Source organism: Diabrotica undecimpunctata, chromosome 5, assembly GCF_040954645.1.
Source record: "Diabrotica undecimpunctata isolate CICGRU chromosome 5, icDiaUnde3, whole genome shotgun sequence".
Classification (NCBI taxonomy): Eukaryota; Metazoa; Arthropoda; class Insecta; order Coleoptera; family Chrysomelidae; genus Diabrotica; species Diabrotica undecimpunctata.
Genome location: NC_092807.1, coordinates 11,784,905 through 11,799,337, shown reverse-complemented (window position 1 = coordinate 11,799,337; position 14,433 = coordinate 11,784,905). Strand labels below are relative to the sequence as shown.

Below are 14,433 nucleotides of genomic sequence, written 5' to 3'. Positions count from 1 at the left end.
TTCCATTAGATGTTTGACAAGTATGAACTTTTAATTTTAATTTTTATGTAAATACATGAGAAAAACAAGAAAACCCTAGAACATCCACACAACAGCCAAAGTTACTGCTCAAATATCTCAATATTAAATAAATGTTGTCTCCAAAATGATGCATTAAAACTATAAAAGAATCATTTTTTATATCCTTTTTATATCTTTATAACAGATCCAATCTTTATAACAGATCGCCACATACGAAGACGTTATTTCTCGCCGATACGCGATGGAGCAGTTAGACCATCCAGTACAACTGTTTCGCTAGTTTTTCGAATTAAACCGTGGTCGAATTCGCACCAGGACCAAATTCGCAAAGACTGTTCAAAAAAGACCGTTGTAACAGAAAACGATGTCTTACGTGAGTTAGTATTGCAAATTCCTCTTGTCAGTTATCATAAGATTGGTATTTGTTTGGGTTTCAATTCCATTGGCACATATTTAGTATAAATATTTGACCCCACAAAATTTGTTAATATTAGATATCGCATACTAGAATATGGTCTCAAAATAGGTGTCGCCTTTAAAACCGAGCTAGTCTGAAGACAGTATGGACATAATGTTGAAAGGAGCAGGACTCCTCAAAAGTTATCCATTTATGTTGAATAGTTTTCGAGACACCACAATCTACTTAAATTTGAAGTTTAATTTTACTTTTCATTGCTTCATACTTCCCTCACTATTTTTCCAGCCAACCAGAGGCTGGCTCAATAACCATTTACGTTTAAAGCTTTGCCAAGGAATTTTAAAAAAAATCATTTTGCAATTTAATGTAGTAAAAATTTAAATGTTAAATAACTAAATGAATTTTTTTTGTTAACTTTTATAACTAGAGCTGTGTCTACTTTTTGAAATATAGCGGGAAATAATTGACTGGTGTGATGATTCCCACTAAAATGTTCTCACCTAAGATCCATTTTTCGACCGACTTGCCAATTTCAAAACTTCACTGTATTTACACGACTTGTATCGCTATGAAACTCTCGTTTTATGCCTACAAAAGATTGAGGTTACTTTTGCGTCGAAAGATTTTATTGATACCGACGCTCCACCCCAGTGTACATATTAAAAAGTATGGTGCTGGAAATCGAATGGTTGTTTGCTGGTCGACAAGTTGAAGAAAAACAACCGGGAACACAGCTCACTCATTTATCCACCATGGCAGTGTGGATAGTGCGAGTTTTTAGATTTCGGTTCAAACAAATGAATTCTTTTCCTTTCTAAAAAACCTTTTCATATAGATTTGGAGCTGTCAAAATATCATATTGGTGGACCATTCAACACTGATTTGACACCAAATAGTTTCCTTTACACCCGTCCCCCAAAAACTAATTGATTCAAACACATGATTTATTTGCATGGATAGAATTCGAAAGTGATGCTGAAGATGATAAGTTGGAACAGTAGCAATATTTATGGTGAATGTTAACAGTACTTTCAAACGAGAGAAAGTCAATGGCATCACATACAAAAGTGGACAAAATCATTTATTTACTAACATCAAAAATAGAACATCTATCTTATTCTACCTCAGGAATCGATGAAATCTGTTCGGAAATGTATAAAAAAGGTCAACTTTTTGCAGCAATCCATAAACTAATAGTACTTATATGGCAGAATGAATTGGTACCAGAAGAGTGGCTAAAGGGAATAATATGTCCGTTGTATAAAAAGGGTGATCAACTGGAGTGTAAGAATTATAGAGGCATTACTCTGTATAAATCTTCGGCTTTGAAAGACTTAAACATTTTACAAAGGATATTGTTGGGCTTAGATGGGCTGGACACATTGCTAGGATGTCAGATCACGAATACATAAAGAGATTAACATTTTTAAAACCAGAGAGCACAAGAAATAAAGGACGACCACGAAGGAGATGGATTGATGATGTGGAAGAAGACGTACAGATTCTAAAAGTCAGAATATGGAGGGAAATTGCCAGGAATCGACAGGAGTGACGACTTTTTTGTGAGCAGTCCGAGATCCACAACGAATTATCGAGCCACTTATGATGATGATTTTATTCTACCTTGTTACAGTGCTGCCTGTTCTAGATAAATAATTTCATCAGCTATATTGTACCAAACAGCACCCTAATACGGGTTATTATATTTTCAGCATTTAGTTTATCATGTACCGTTGACCTGAAGATGCATAGCAAATTATAGTATGAGAAACCGATCATATTCAAGATTTTAATATATAAAATAGCCTAACATAGAGCAAAGAAAGCAAAAGATTTTAATAAGAGTAGATTTATTATTTATTATAAAGAAAAAGAAGCCAAGGAAAGATGCGAAGAAATTGAGACTCTGCAGTCAAAGTACGATAGTCACAATGTACATAGGAAAGTTAAAGAACTCACAGGGGGACTAAGACGAAGGCAGAAAGGAAATATAACTGATTCTGACGGAAACATAATCTTGGACAAACAGAATAAAATAAGAACATGGAAAGAATATCTAGAAAAACTATTTGAAGACCAAAGAGATAACACCTTTGAGCTAGAAGAAGAGGTAAATGATGGACCAAGAATATTACAGCAGGAAGTTTACTCCGCAATAACACAGTTAAAGGATGGCAAAGCGGCAGGCCCTGATAATATACAAGCAGAACTACTCAAACTAATGGACAACGAATCAATAGCAATAATCGCAAAGATATTTAACAACATAAACAATTCTGGAGAAATACCAACAGAATGGCTAAAATCTGAGTTTATTGCACTTCCAAAAAAACCAGGAGCCAAAAAATGCGAAGATTACCCTACTATAAGCCTCATGCGTCATCTCCTAAAATTTTTCCTAAAGATAATTCATAAGAGAATCTACAAGCTGTGTAAAAGTCAAATTTCCCCCAACCAGTTCGGGTTCACCAATGCTGTTGGTACTGGAGAGGCTTTGTTCTCAGTACAAGTCTTATTCCAGAGATGCAGAGACGTCAACTGCGACGTACACGCATGTCTGGTTGATTACGAGAAAGCGTTTGATCGAGTACAGCACGCCAAGATGATGCAAATACTAAAAGAAACAGGAATTAACAACCAAGATCTGAAAATAATTAGAAGTCTCTACTGGAATCAGACAGCAGTTGAAGGTGAACACATTGCCTATGTGAAAATCATGGGTGGAGTGAGGCAAGGCTGTATTTTATCTCCTCTAATCTTCAATCTGTACTCTGAAAGAATATTTATCGAAGCTTTGCACGAAACTGAAAAAGGTATTCTACTAAATGGTTGCTGGCTAAACAACATCAGATATGCAGATGACACCATAGTATTTGCGGACAACTTAGAAGACCTACAAGTTCTTATGAACAAAATCACGTATTACAGTCAACAATATGGACTCGATATAAACGTTAAGAAGACAAAGCTTATGATAATTAGCAAGAAAAGAATAACAGAAGGTCAACTCTACGTCAACCAATCCCCTGTAGAAAGAGTGACGCACTACAACTACCTCGGCACCATAATAAATGAAGAATGGACCAACAACCAGGAGATTAGAGCACGCATCGGAAAAGCTAGACCCACCTTCAATCGGATGGGGGCCTTCTTCAAGAGTCACAACCTCTCTCTTGAACGAAGATATGTGCAGAAAACTGGAAGCATTTGAGATTTGGCTATATCGGAGAATGCTTAAGATCCCGTGGACTGACCGAGTCACAAATGAGGAGGTCCTCAGAAGAATTAATAAGAATCGAGAAGTACTGACCACCATCAAATCTCGAAAGTTACAGTTCTTCGGACATATGCGAAATGAATCCAGATATACACTCCTTCAAGCCATTCTGCAAGGAAAAATATTTGGAGAACGAGGTCCAGGAAGAAGAAGAACATCTTGGTTAAAGAACCTCAGAATCTGGTGCAATACAACATCTGTGCAGCTTTTCCGCGCTGTTGCAGATAAGATAAGGATTACCATGATGATCGTCAACATTCGTAACGGATAGGCACATCAAGAAGAAGAAGATTTATCCGAGATGAAAATAATAGCAAACTAGTTCACAATGAGAACAGTATATAATGAACTTAATACCTAACAGGATAAAAGGATTCTTTGACTGTTTATTATACAAAAAATTTGACATAAGATCAGTTGAATTAAAGCGACAATGACAACAATGATCGCCAATATAATAAACGAGGAAGTTTACGCACTACAAAAAAAAACAAAAATAAAGCACTTGGACCAGATGATATATCTGGCTATCTGACAAAGTCAACGAGAATATGATTATTAGGAAGCACAATATATATTTTTCTATAATTTTTATTTTTTTTTCTTTCCATCTTACAGTAACAAATTATTTATGTGATTTAATTCTATTGTTTCGTACATTCAACTGTCCAACAATGAGCTAAATATTTAGCACAAATCCTTTTTTCATAGTTTCAGTTCAATAAATATATTTTTTTCTAAATCTGTAAATAATTTCCAAACCAGTTAACAGTTCAGTGAATTTGGATGGTTATTATTAGATTTGGTCTAGTTGTTTACGATGAATACAGAGCTTCTTTTTTTAGAAAACAATTTTAGTTATTAAACTAAATAAATAGTCAAGCTATTTCGTTCGGTATTTGAAAGCCAGTTGGCGAGATTTAAAATGTTTCGATTAGAGAGAGAATATTTATTGTGACATACTTGTAATCATTATCTTTGAGCATTTCACTTACATATTAACATCATTGGATTTTTTTTTCAATTATTATTTAACTACCAAATGCCCACACATTAAAATGCAATAAACAAGATTCGCAAGGCTCAGGAGGTTATATGGCGCCAAATGTTGGGTGTCTCTCTGAGAGACCGAATCACAAACGAAGAACTGTCGTAGAACAAAACCAATAGATGAAATCGAAAGAATCGCCCAAATGAAATTAGACAGGACACGTCGCCAAATTATCTGACAACCGATGGAGAAGACGAATTGTTATGAATCCAGTACCCCAGACTAGCAGTGAAAAATCATCGATTTCACATAAAAATCTGATTTTGCTTTGTTTTGTTTTCAATCATACTTAAAAAGTAAAAAAAATATTTTTTTGTCTATCACGTTTCTTTGAACAGTTTACAGGAAAATGGTTCAAATAAAGTGGTAAATTATTAAATTATCGCTTGCAACGGTAAAGCTTAGAACAGCAACTGGTAAGATAATTAATACATATGGCGAGGCTAATATGTCACATGTCATTGGCCAGACCACAGTGAAACATAGAGTATTAATTGCAGAGATCTGGATTTAGGATTTTAGATGGACAACAAGGAAAGTTGGGGTAGTATTGAATGTCAAAAATGGAGTTCTCGAGATCAGTGGTGAAGAGTTGCCGTTTCATAATGACAAAGAAGATGTTATCAGCTTAATAACTACTTGTGACGTAACAATACCCGGTAATAGTGAGAAAATTTTGATGACCAGACCTGATGGTTACTGCCGAGAGGGAAGTTTAAGGATGGTCGAATGTGGGAGCAATGCCGAGTTCCTAACGGCAAAAGCTTTGATGAGAATTCGAGATGTCGTTCCTGTAAGAGTTATGAATTTAAAGCGAACTGCTATTAAGTTAAGTAAAAGAACTTTGATCGGACAGTGTGTTCCCGTGGCTTCGATTTGTTCTATGAATACTAATGAAAAACCATCAAAATCTAAGTATCCAAAGGAGCTTGTTGAGATGGTGATTAAAACGTGCCAAGATCTTGATAATGAACGAACTAAAAAAGTGAAGTATATGCTGATAGAATTTCAAGATGTTTTTGCCATTGATAAGAAGGATAAGGGCAAAACAAGCATAGTAAAGCATAAAATTAATACCTGAGACGCTCAGCCAATCAGACAATAACCTAGACGACTTCCATTTGCGAAAAGAGATGAAACCAAAGACATCATCAAAGATATGAACAAACAAGGAGTAATTGAACCATCAAACCTTCCATGGACATTACCAGTAGTGCTAGTAAAGAAGAAAGATGGTTCAACGCGTTTTTATATTGACTACCGACAGCTCAATGCGGTAACTAAAAAAGATATTTATCCTTTGACCAGAATAGACGATACTTTGGATACACTTTCTGGTTCTCGTTGGTTCTCCACACTCGATCTGAAAAGTGGATATTGGCAAGTAGACGTGGAGCCAGCTGATCGGGAAAAAACCGCATTCTCGATAGGATCAGGGCTTTGGCAGTTCACAGATATGCCCTTTGGTTTATGTAATGCCCCTGTCACATTTAAAATATTAATGGAGGCAGTTTTAAGAGGTCTAACATGGAAAACATGCCTGGTTTATTTGGATGATATAATTGTGGTTGGAAGATCCTTCAATGAACATGCCAACAATCTGAAAGAAGTCTTTCAACGTACGGGCAGCAAATTTGAAGTTAAGTCCAAAGAAATGTCACATGTTTCGACGAGAAGTGAAGTACTTGGGACATATTGTAGCAAGTAATGGTGTAATAGCTGATCCTGAAAAACTTGCAGCAATTAAGGATTGGCCAGTACCAAGAGATAAACACGATATTAGAAGTTTTCTTGGTTTATGTACATATTACCGACGTTTTGTCAAAGGATGTGCCAACATCTCCAAGCCATTAACAAAGTTGACAGAAGAAGGCAAAGAATATACATGGAGCGAAGAGTGTCAAAAAGCTTTTGAACAATTACAAATGGCTCTGATCAGTGCACCGATTTTAAGCTACCCTATACAGGCAGGAAAATTTGTGTTAGACACCGATGCCAGCAACAGTGCAATAAAATGTCTCCTACAATTCCGTAATCCAGAGGGCCAGATGGCAAGATGGTCAGAACGATTACAAGAATATGATTACGAGATCGAACACAGGACTGGAAGAGTTCATTTAAATGCTGATGCCCTTTCGAGACGGCCGTGCAGTGCAAATTGTAATCACTGTCTTAAAATTAGAAGAACGACTTTGCCCCGTGGGACGAACCACCGTCATTAATGAACAATGGCAGCCACAACAGCTACAAAACGCTCAAGCAGATGATCCATCTATAAAAAGAGTATTTAATTGGATGCGCGAAGTGAAAGACCTTCTTGGCAAGACATTAGTGCATGTAGTCCCGAAGTTAAGTGTTACTGGAGCTAATGGAATTGCCTAGTGCTAAAAGATGATCTTCTGTATAGAACCTTTGAGAATGATGATGATACAGAAACTAAGCTTCAGTTGAATGTACCTAAAAGTAAAGTGTCACAAGTATTGCGTCAGTTGCATGACGGTGCATCAGGTGGATACTTTGGTATTACAAAGACTCTGCAAAAGGTTCGAGAACGGTTCTATTGGATGAACTGTAAAGATGATGAAAGAAGATGGTGCCGGAAATGTGAACTGTGTGCAACCAGTAATGGTCCAGTTGGTAAAAAGAGGGTACCCATGAGAAACAGTACAATATTGGTAGTCCTATGAAAGAGTAGCAATCGACATTGCAGGTCCACTTCCAGAGATGAATGATGGAAATAAATATATCCTGGCAGCCATGGATTATTTTACGAAATGGACTGAGGCCTATGCGATACCAAATCAAGAAGCTGCTACTGTTGCAGAGGTACTTTTTAAAGAATTCTTTAGCCGATTTGGTGTTCCCTTGGAGATACACTCCGACCAAGGGCGAAACTTCGAGTCAACCCTTTTCAAAAACGTTTAATCAATTGGTGTCAATAAGGCCAGAACGACAACCCTGCATCCTCAATCAGATGGAATGGTCGAGAGGATGAAGCGAATGATGGGTAAACACCTGTCCAAAGTTGTATCAGAACATCAAGGAGACTGGGACCAGCACATTCATTTATTCCTAACAGCCTACCTACGGCCTACACAACGTCGTCGAGGCTTGTCTCCTAAACTGCAAAGACAATGGGAAGGTCCGTATGAAATTAAAAAGAGAATAAATGACATAATATACCGAATTAAGAAGTTGTCGAAAGGTAAACCAAAAGTAGTTCACATAAATCGTCTTGCACCATATGCTGGCTCAAATGAAACAGAAGAAACACGAACCCTTCAACATGAGATCAAAGATGACCGGCGACCAAGCTTTAATGAATTTATGTCAAATTACACAGAGATAAAGAGTGACCACAGAAGTTCAGCAGGATCTTTTTAGTGTTCCGCATGGTCTTCAATCTTTGCTGTATATGGTGACCAGGAAGTCATATACAGACAGGGCAAGCTATGAGGATATATGGAGTGTTCTAACTAATTTGAAGAAAATCGTGTGCAATGATGACATCAAAAATTTGGCCTTACCCAAGATAGGCCATGCACTAGAAAATCTAGATTGAAAGATTGTCAGAAGCATGCTTGAAGTGATCTTCCGAGAAACCGGAGTACGAATTACTATGTTTTGCATTAATCTGAAAAGATTCTGTCCTTCTAAGACAGTAGACAGTTATTTCTTTCTGAGGGGTTCAGTCACTCCATGATATTAAACCTTCTATCCTGTATAGATAATATTTTTACAAATCTTGACATATTTGATTCTGTTGTATTCAATCCTGATACATCTAATCATACTGCTCAAAAAGGAAAATTTGAATTAAATAAATTTGAGTCAAATATAATAAAAAAGATGAATATTTAGCAAGGAGAATAAAGATTTTTTTAAATTCATGTTAGGCAATGTATACTGGGTATCTGTTTTTGAGAAATTAGAGGTAGATAATCAGTGGGATCCTTTTATGAATATAGTTCAGAAAATTTTTATACAATGTTTTCCACTCAAAATCACAAAAGTATTTTAAAAATGATCATATAAACCATTGTAAATCTAGGCTTGATGTTTTGTTTACACTGTCGAGTAATAATGTTGATTACAAAGATATTTATGAAGATATGTACAAAACAAGACAAGAAGGTATCAAAACTTGTCAGTTTTTGTGCTTTGAACAGTCCTGTTCTATCATGTATTTACAAATTCTGTATACTAAAAATAGCTCACTTTGGAGTCTATAACACATAGAACAAAAATAATAAGTCAAAAACAGCTACACAATGGCTAATAAACTTTTTAATATACCTACTACCTTAAAGCCTTTATTGTTAATGATAAATATATTAAGAATAAACTTAAAATTTTAATAAGGTCATATACAGAGATATTAAATTACCTCTATACGAATTTGAATACATACTAAAAGTATTTTATGTATGTATTTTGTATAATATACCTGGTTAAATAAGTAAACAAATATATAGATTAACATAAACCACAATTATGTACTGTACTCTTGATGTGGTAATAAAATGGTTTTTCCTAATTATTAGTCAAATGTTTATTGTTGATTGCATGATTGTATGGAAGCAAATGTACTGGACACATTTAAAATTGTTGAATTTTAATCTATATTTTATGAATATTTCAAATCTCAAAAAATCATGTTTTTTCAAAATATTGGAATATATTATTGACCACTATAATATTAGCAATGCATTGGTACAATGCTGAGTGAAGTACAAAATACTTGCCTAGTGTATTATAAATAATTGTACATCCATGGTAATTGTACATCAACTCACAATATCCCTAGCTTTCCAAAACACACTTCTACCATAAAATAAAGCCTAATGAATCATTATAATGGTTAAATGAACCCCATATCCATTGCAACTACACACAATAACAGTTTCTGATTGTTCATATAAAAATAATAAACAAACTCGCACAAATAGTAGGCGAAGAAAGTATCACTAATAGCAAATTCAATTTAGCTGTCTATTTCATATTTGCACTGGTGATTATGAAGCTCCACTGTTCCACTTTTTTCTACAGCACACATCAAACAAAAGAGTAAAGAATGGGCAATTAAAATAAGAATACAGTAATTAAATTCTTCTTATATAACAGTAACGACGGATGAGTAGCCTAATTTTAAACAAAAAACTGGAACAAATCTATTTTTTCTCGCTTACCTTATCAACAACAAAGCTGAATTAAACTTTGTAGTGGAGATGATCATCACTACTTTTTTGTGCGGGCCATTAAAATAAATGGACTGACAACCGAAATGCGAGACTTCTGTGTTTATATCGCTATCAACAAATATTGTTGTTCAACATCGCCATTTTCAACTAAAAATTATAAAAAAGCACGGAACCACCTGCAGCAGAACACAAAACGCCAAACAGATGAAACTTCAGTTGTCAATCAGATTTCTTTTTTATTGTTTTTATTTTTAAAATAGTTGAAAACAGTTTATTTTGAACATACTATTTATTTTTTTGTTAGATGTTATCGTTATTTTACGATTTTACGGAATAGGTTTTTTTAACAGAAATATCTATTTATCAAAAGATATTCGATTTTCTTTGCATGTAGGGGGATTATTGTAACTTAACTGAAATAATTTTATTGATGATAAATACTCATTTTTCCTTTGCTGTTGTATTTTCCAAATCATGAAATTAAAATTTTTAAAATCCAAAAATATTGTCTTCTATTGTGACAGTTAAGATTAATTTTCATATCAGCGCAGCGGTTCCCAATTTTGACAGTTTTGCCAAGGGCTGTGTTAATAATAGAGTTGGACTAAAAAATATTAAAGAACTGTTTTACAAAATAGGGGTGGAAAATTGGGATTCAAAAAAAAGATTTAAAAATAAAAGCTATACGTTTATTTCTGGCAGTAAACTAAAAGTAATGTCAAAATAACTACTTTAAAAAACTATATGTGGAGCATATAAATGATATCAAGAAAAGAACTTAGCATCAAACATTTTTTTGTAATAGTACAGACATTTGAAATATCTTTGAAAGTTTACAAGGTACACACGATTATAAGAATATTGCACATAATTGAAAACTTTGTACGATAAATATTTTAATAATCCTGTTATAATAATAGCCGGTTATAGTAAAATTTAGACCTTTTGAGAGCATCAAGTTCTTTGTGTCGTTCAATGTCTTTTTGATAAATTAGCAACTGTTGTATTATTTACATTATGTCGTATTAAGTTATTGAACGTGGCGTTACTGTTGTGTTCTAAAAATTGTTGAATTTGTTAATGTGTGTGGTTTTTGTCCAAGGTTTATATGTATTAGTATATACTATGTGGATGCTGTGTATTATTCTGTTGAAATCAGAATTTGATAGAGTCTTCAATACTTACAATTCCTGTTCCATTAAAATAAATTATATCTGTGGCATTGAACCTTCTCTCTTATTATGGCTAGATTGGTTCTGTGTGGAATTTTATATAATCTTCTACTTCTGTAGTAAATTATTTATATAATATAGATATATACTATATTTTTTTATTCAAGCAGAACAAACTGCATTAACTAAAGTAGATTTAAAGCATTACATGATCAAAATATAGAATATTTTTGCTTCTTACACAAGTAATGATAAGTACACATACTACGGAAACAGATTTTTTCGATTTTATTCAACGCACAAAAAGTAATTACCCAGCGATGAATTCTAGTGGTAGAAAACTTGAGGAAAGTAATAATAGATAGAAAATAATAGAGAAGCTTGGTCTATCAGATAAAATCACGTTAATAGTTGTGAAGATATAAGAAAATAAGGACATCCATTTTGTTAAATTGAATAATACGAGTTCTTAGCTTATCAGAAAAGCTTTAATTTTAATTAAGATGTACAAAATGGCTGATAAATAAATAAAAAAAGTTCAATAGTTTGTGCATTAAAAAACCTGGACTTTCAAAGTATGTTAGCAATCGCCCGTTAACAGAACAAGAATTACAGATTGAAACAAATAAAATAGAGGCAGAATGTTTCAATGGTGTCCAAGAAAATCCTATTGAGTCCAATGACGATTTTTCTGACGATTATTCTATAGTTGATAAAACTTATCTTAGCGAAGTTAGTATAAATAGTTCTGAAGATACAGAGTCCGATTAAAGTGAATCTGGAGATGAAAAACAGTCTGATCTAACAGATGAACCGAATATTTGCCATAATAAGACAACAAATCCCACTGTGATACAGAAAAAATCTACAAAATACATTTCAGATGAACATTATGGTTGGGGTGAAGTAGAAGAAGATGTAACAGAATTTGATTTTACTGGAATCTATCAATGTAAATCTTCCGGCCAATGCAATACCCATAGATTATTTTAATGTGCTTTTCGACAACGATATAATCAACACAATTGTATGTGAAACTAATAGACGATCCACTGTATTCACATCTACAACACTTCAACGAAAAAGAAATGTATGAAAAGAAATTTCTAATGAGGAAAAAATTCCTAGGTTTGTGTGTTTTAGAGGCATCGTAAAATTTCCCTCCCTTGCCAAACACTGGAGGAGGGAAAGTATTGACTACCACCTTGTTTTGGGAAAACTGTGGCCCGTGATAGATTTCTAGTAATTTTAAGGAATTTTAAAAATGCTACGATTCGTAGACCATACTGATGTTAATATTGAGGAACATCTTTACAAGATTTGGACTATTTTGGACGCAGTTCTAAAAAATATACAAAACTGTCTACAACCTAATAGAGAGTTCTCCATTGATGAGGCTATGATCTTGTGGCGTGGTCATCTCATATTTCTACAATACATAGCCAGTAACCGTCACAAGTATGGGATTAAACTATACAAACTCACTACATACGATGGATGTCTATTAAATATTATTGTATATACCGGAAGAGGTACCTTGAAAACGGCGGATATTGTCAAAGAGTTAAAGAAGGATTATTTCGGAAAAGGTTATGTTTTGTACATGGATAATTTCTACAATAGCGTAGAATTGGCGGAAACCCTATTCAAGGAAAAAAACACACGTTGTTGGAACTTTACGAGAAGACATAACTGGAAAAGGTCATGTTAACAAAGTAGCTAAAGAAAGGAGATACTGTATGGAAACGTAAAGGGCCCGTATTGGTTACTAAATGGAAAGATAAGCGTGATTTCAGAATGATCAGCACAAAGCATAAGCACGTTATGACTGAGGTTGTTTGTAAACGAGGTGCTACGAAAATTAAACCCGATTGTGTGCTTGACTACAATAAGCACATGTCTGGGATAGATCGTGCAGATCAGATGTTGTCATATTACTGGGTACCAAGTAAAACACTTCCGTGGTATAGAAAATTGTTTTTCCATCTATTAGACATATGCATTTGGAACAGATTTACATCTACAAGAGAGCATCGACTATGAAAACTTGTTTTTTGCAATTTCGTGAGAGCATAGTAATAGAAATTATTGACAATAACAAGGCTATTCAGATACAAACAACTGCAAACAATATGCATTACCCAGAACAAGTTTTGGACATGGAAAAAATAAAAGTGGTATGTTACGGTGCCGATATTGAAATAAACAAAATGAACAAAAAAGGTCGCGTTAATATTGCCTCAGCTGTCCCGACTCAGCAGGACTATGCATATTTCCTTGCTACAAATTGTATTATACACAAGTCAAACAATAAATGTATTTCTTATAGTTTTAAGTTTAGAATAATAATTATGTTTCTTCTTTAATAAAAAAAATGATAAAATTGATAAGACCAATGTTTTTCCCGATTATACAGCGATTATTGTTTATTTTGTCTAGATTGCCCGTATACTGACAGGCTAAGTAAACAAAAACAAATCTTTAAATATTCTAATCGATGTGTCCGACTTTTAATCCAATATTCTTGTTTTTTAGCTAAAAACCCATATCCGTTTCTGAGGAACCTCTAGTATCAATAGGTTAGGTGCGAACGTGTTAAGTAAAAAGTTTCATTGAATACTTTTTTGAACAGGACAATTGTTCAATGACATAATTTCGAAAATAGTCTAAAAAGTTTAATGAAAAGTCTTGAGAAAATGAAATTTTTGGTTGAATATATTTTGAAATTGTTTTAAAATGTTTCGTACATTTTTGGACAGGAAAACAGTATAATAAAAAGTTACGTGACGGTTTTTCGTTGTGTTGGAACAAACATTTTTTAATTCAAAGTTATAAAATTTTATTTACATGTATTAAAAAAAGAATAAATGCTTTTAATATTGAAAATTTTATTCTTTTATAAGTTTTAAAATTAAAAATTTAACAATTTAATATATATGAAAAAAACAAAAAAAAAGTTTGCAAATCAATGGCATCAAAATTTTATTAAGCGTGGATGCATAAATTAAATAGCTCCATTTTTAAGTTTTAAGCTGATAGCCACAGTTTGAGTTTATGCAGTCGCCCTCTTCAGGAGTGTTTTGAAGTATAATAACCGTGATCAAATCGCCCATTTGACATGTCCTATATGCGTTTATATTCTTTGCTATAACGCTACCCTTTCCGACGAGATACGCCATCTTGTGGCGCTAGTTATGTGACGCTCGCTTCAAAATTTTACCAAAGAATATGAATATGCGTCTATATTCTTTGATTTTACTGTAGAGAAAAAAAAGTATAGAAGCTTCGCTTTA

The 14,433-nt window shown here is 33.8% G+C and overlaps 1 protein-coding gene across 1 annotated transcript in view; it reads right to left on the bottom strand.

Moving 5' to 3' along the window:
- The window catches only part of SppL (signal peptide peptidase-like protein), a 39,504-nt gene extending 29,341 nt beyond the window's left edge, over nucleotides 1–10,163 (bottom strand). The window contains exon 1 of the mRNA XM_072531473.1: nucleotides 9,957–10,163. The gene's annotated coding sequence lies outside the window, so the exon portion shown is untranslated. The remainder of the gene's footprint in view (nucleotides 1–9,956) is intronic.
- Nucleotides 10,164–14,433: the final 4,270 nt, after the last annotated feature.